Source organism: Triticum dicoccoides, chromosome 6B (assembly GCF_002162155.2).
Source record: "Triticum dicoccoides isolate Atlit2015 ecotype Zavitan chromosome 6B, WEW_v2.0, whole genome shotgun sequence".
Taxonomy (NCBI): domain Eukaryota; kingdom Viridiplantae; phylum Streptophyta; class Magnoliopsida; order Poales; family Poaceae; genus Triticum; species Triticum dicoccoides.
The window spans coordinates 206,358,483-206,364,246 of record NC_041391.1 but is presented as its reverse complement, the minus strand read 5'-3'; positions in this window follow the sequence as shown (position 1 = coordinate 206,364,246).

Here is a 5,764-nt window from a genome sequence, read left to right as displayed (position 1 = left end):
ATTCTATATTTCTTCCTCTTTCTCTATGCCATGTTAAGTCAAGCCGACAAGAAAAACGAATAACAATTTAGTTCTTCAGAACAAATTGATGCGTGATGCAGATGAACTGAACTTTGATGTTAGACAACCACATGATAGGAGGATGTAATATGTATGAAAATAGGACGGAAGAGATAACCAGAACTATGATGTGTAAACTAAGAAGAAGACATTTCACCAAATTAGAAGCAATGCAATGGAAGGTAGACACCATATGAAAGATGTTGCAAATATCGCTCTGCCAAGTTTACAGTGTCTCATCATAAATGGCATTTAAACAACTATGAAGCAGTACAAGAAATAAATCATACGCAAGATGCAAACATCACACTACCATGTTAGAGGTCTCTCGTCATTAGTGACATTGCATATTCACAGCATTGCATATTCACAACTTATGATGTCTAAACTAAGGAGAAGGCATTTCAACAAATTAGAAGCAATGAAAGCTAGACAACATATGAAAGATGCAACGAATATCACTCTACCAAGTTAAAACTGTCTCGTCATAAGTGCCATTTCAACAAATTAGTAGTACAAGCTAGAAAAGAATGCGAGATGTAACCTATATCACACTCCAAAGTCAAACGTGTCTTATGATAAGTGATTGTTGCAGGTTACACAACAGTAGTAATTTGATGTAAGAACATGGTGTGATAGAAAGATATTGTATGTTCTAGAAATAGGAACACGTGTCTTATTCAAGTATAATGTGTAAAGTAAGCAGACGGAATTCAACAAAATTGGAAGCAATACAAGCTAGACATCACACATAACATGCAACCACATATAACAGTGCCAAGTTAGAGGGAGCACCGGTGATGGTGCACTAGGGGAGATGTGCTCATCATAAACAAGCTTTGTTGAGTGTCTATGCATGTGTTGTCTTGGAAATCATGTTGGGGGTGTGGAGGAGTAGAAACTGTAGAGGCCCTCCATTCGGAAGGAGCCCCTTTATCCGCTGCCTTGCTAACTTCCTTCCGCTTTATTTATTTTGAATTGTCAAGTAAAACCGACAAGAAAAAGGAATAAAATTCTCTCTTCAGAAGTCATTCATGCATGATACTGACAATCACTACTTTGATGTAAGGCAAACACATTATACCAGGATGGAATATGTACGAAAAATAGGATGGCATGGCATGTTCACAACTGTTTGTGTAAACTAAGGAGAAACCATTCCAACAAATAATAAGCAATGCAAGATAGACACCACATGAAAAATGCAACCAATATGACTCTGCCAAGTTAAAAGCGTCCCATCATAAATGGAATTTCAACAAATTAGAAGCAGCACATGCTATAAATCATATGAAAGATTCAACTAATATCGCACTGCATATACTAAAGGTGTCTCGTCATATTGATTGATGCGGGATACAAAAAAACAATAGTTTTATGTAAGGACATGCTTAATAGACAGATGTACAATGTACTAAATACAGGAAGGCATGTCACATTAACAGGTATAATGTATAAGCTAAGCAGACTAGCACATGCAGTTTAACCAGATTGGAAGAATTACAATCTAGACACCATATGCAACATGCAACCACATATCACGCTGCCAAGTTAGAACAAGCACCTGCGATCCTAGTGTAGGTGAAATGTTGTAATCAACTACAGAGCTACGTTCACTATCTTCATCTAGCATTTCTATTTCTTGAGAATCGTGTTGGGAGGCTGACACTGCATTCTTTAAATGAGGAGTAGTCCCCTTGCATGCGTGCCTCATCATAAGTGACTGATGAGGGATACACAAGAACATTAGTTTGATGTAAGAACATGGTTAATACACAGATGTACTAGTATGTACCAAAAACAGAAAGGCAAGTCATATTCAAAGGTATAATGTGTAAGCTAAGCAGATGCAATTTAACCAAATTGGAAGCAATACAAGCTAGACATCCGCCTGGAGTGGTGAGCATGATCATCTAGGACCTGAGAGCCTGGTGGGAGGCGGGCTGCTTCGCCACTATTGCAAATTTTTAGTTGGCTTCCAGGTGATGCCTATCTTTGCTGGGTTGTCACTGGCTCGGCCAGTGCCCTGACTAGCTATTTGTCTTCTTGGGCTGTTTGGTTTGTGACTAACTTTGCCAAATGTTGCCACACCTAAAGCTAGGCAAGTTTCACTAACTTAGGTGAGTGTTTGGGTCAAGCCACACCTTCGGCAAGCCACACTTGGACCCCACATGGCATACACATACAAAATGTGGCAAGATTACCTTAGGCTTGCCAACTTGTGGCTTTCATTTTGGTGAACTAACCTTAGGCAAGCTTGGCAAAAATATGTGGCAAAGTTTGGCAATGCTAGGCTTAGAACCAAACATCCCCAAAGACCGACTTCGGCCTTTCGAATACAAGCAAGACACCATATGTAACATGCAACCACATATGACACCACGAAGTTAAAGCAAGCACCTGGGATGGTGGTTCATTGCGAGCGAGGTCATCAACTCCAGAGCTACGTTTACCGTCTCCATCTGCTGACACTGCACCATTTATAGAGCTGTAATGTGTCGTGCCTAACCGCGAAGAAAGCTGGCTCACCTTCTCTCTTATCTTTTTTGCTTCTCTCGAGGCAGACTCTGAAATACCCTTGCATAAAAACACAATAATGAGAGTATGGGTGAAGTGTGTGCAGAACTAGTGGACTGTAAAAGTAGCAGATAGCAGGTGGCTGAAAAATAAATGACATGAGACATATGATAGCTCTACAACATTGCATGGCAAACAAAATTAGATTCTACTCCGTATGATTTTGTAATATATGAGCACAGGAAATGCAGGTACTCCTTCAGCACACCACCACATGTGGTCATATCTAAGATAACTGTCGACTGAAAATAAATAGGTTAGTCGATGTTTTTTAATCAACCGTCCGATCTATAAGGAATAGGCAGATGGCCTTCGTCTACCTCCCGCCAGTCACTGTTGATGATCTTTCTCGAACCGCTAGCGACCAAAGGCCAAGACCCCTGCCTCCGCCGCCCCACCCTCCCCTCAACCTCACACCACTGCCGTGCTTGGCAGCGCCCCCAGGCCATCCCTTTAATCCCGGCCGACCTCCAGACCGGGCACCAGTAGCTCTAGGCTGCACACACCCCTAAGATAAACACCAAGGCGTTGCTTCCCCGGTGTAATAGGCGTACTAGCGTCTGTTAAGTCGGGGAATGCTTCCGTTAATTGGGAATCAACTGGCCAAAAATTGAAATTCAGGGGGGCGACGGACCTCTAGCTAAGGTGAAATAGTATATGAGGAGAAACTTGCGCATTGCGAGTTACTAGGAACATCTAGTATGAAGAAGAAGCGGTCAACTAGTGTCTTCTGTGGATGAATACCATCCAAGCAGACACGTAAGATTTGCACGAGTAAGGGAACAGGAGTACCTTTATCGGTTGCCAGTGTGGAGTCGATATGTAGCAGCGATCTTCTTTCTTTTCCCGGGGGAACTGATGTTTTGGAGAGCCGTGGATCGTTGGATAAACCCATGGCCAAATTGTTGACTGTGTTGTCATCTCCGTATATCGGCGGAGGGGAATCAGATCCGAGGGCGCGAAGGACGACGTAGCAGGAACAACTCCGGTGCGGTGGACGGTTGCGAAGTTGGAGCGGTAGCGGTGAGGCGCAGGACGGCGTGGTTGAATTGGCTCGGGTACAGACGGCTTGGCATCGACTTTAACTACTAGCCATGGAGGGCGTTGCAGTTGAGGTTGTGGTGGACAACGACGTCGGGGTATCGGCTCCGGCGTGATGGAGGAGGGCGGCGGTTGATGGGTGGGATGGGGTAGCAGACGGAGGACGCCAGGGTTTCGCAGCTCGTGGAGAGGTAGTTTTGGCGCCCACGGAGTACGAATGGGGAATCGGACGGGTGGGGGGGAACCATGTTTCGATCTGGGACGCGCTTGTTTTTGGCTTTTTTGAATAGAAGATGGGAAGCGCTTGTTTGAAATTTGGGGAAAGTACAAACTTTCCCCCCCTCTTAAATTTTGGACCTACTACGGGTTGGGGGTAGGATGGTAATCCCAGGTGTCCCAAATAGTGGGCGGGAGCGATTTCGACTGTGCGCATGTGTGCTTAGGCGGCCATTGTGTGTGAATGTTTTTCGGAGGCGATTGCGTGGCGTCTAGATGAAGCTACAAACCTACCCTGGTTTAGTCCTTTGGACGTCGGGCCGGTAGGTTTCACGGGTCGGATTTATTAGAAAAGTAATTTCCTTGTACTACCAAACATTGGTCTCACGTGGTTTTGGGCGAGTAGAGGCTCTTTTGGCGCTTCGTTCGAAATTTTGAAACACAAGCATTCACGTTTAGAGTACTCTTGAACCATGAGGATTGACCTAAATAGACAACGCTGTATTTGACCTTGTATGTTTGAAAACCTCATTAAATTATCCGCTTCTTTTTGAATTTTGACTCTTGACAATCATGTAACTACGATTATTTTGGAATGGAGGAGTTAATTTGAATCTATTTTGTACATGACTACATATGCTATTATGTACAAAATCAGAGCAAAGATTGGTGCCCCCATAATTTAGGCATGATTTACAAATGCCATGATATCAAATTCAAATAATTGAATGGACTTCATGTTGAATTCGATTTTTTTAAACCACCTTAAGTTGAATTCAAATGTATGCTAGTTCATAGGTAGCTATTTATAATGTTCATTGTGTAACTTTTGTATGTATAATGTGCTTTACACACACAACATGAACTATACTCACGTTTATATTTGATTGCTAAAGTGATGCATTGTCTGGAGTTCAAAATACTAACTATGTGGATCAATTGTGTCGAATAATAACATAGACATGCTCAAATTCGATAGAATCTATATGTATGATGGATCAATGACCGCTCCTTACGCGAATTGCAAATATCATGATCCCATCCTAATATTTGGATACAATTTATATCTTTAATCAATTTGTACAACAGTCTTTTACGTGTAGTTTCACTCTCCATCAGTGGTCCCTCACACATGCTCACACACTCTCTCCTGAGGTGTCTTTCTCGCACACATGCTCTAGATATAACCCTCCCTCCCTCTCGTAACCATTTACAACTGTTTTCACTAACCTTTATCACAAGCACTCTTCCTCTCGCAAGCATACACACGCACAATCCCCATCGACCCTTTCTATATACATGGACATGCCTACGTGTCTCATGTACGCACATTATCTTTAGGCATGTCTCTCACGCATTGTTTGACACCTCTCTTCCCAATCTATGAGTATGATTCTAGCAGATCATTCTGTAGGATGCCCCTTAAAGTTAGGTTGGATGAATAGTAATATCAGAGATAAAGGGGTTACCTTAGTCCGAGAACCTAGGGTTACAAATCCTAGCCGGCTTTGTCAGTGGACACAGAGTCCTTCACAATTCTGCTATCTTTGTCTTGTACGAATAGTCATCCATGGGTCTTCCTAAATGCGTCACGGGCCGACCAATGTGGCGCAGGACGAAACCGAACGAAGGGCCTCACCTCGACCCACCAGACCTCATGCGGTAACACACCCTCTGCCCCCACGTCTCATTATCTTCTCACACCCACACATACCAACACAAACACCACACACACAAGAAAAATCACCTGGTGCCTCTATTCCCTCCCCCCTTGCATATACACACTCAAGGGAATGGAATCTCTCGTCGTGACGTCATATTCGTCTCTCTCTCTCTCTAGACCACTCATATTTCTCGTGCTATCTCTCGC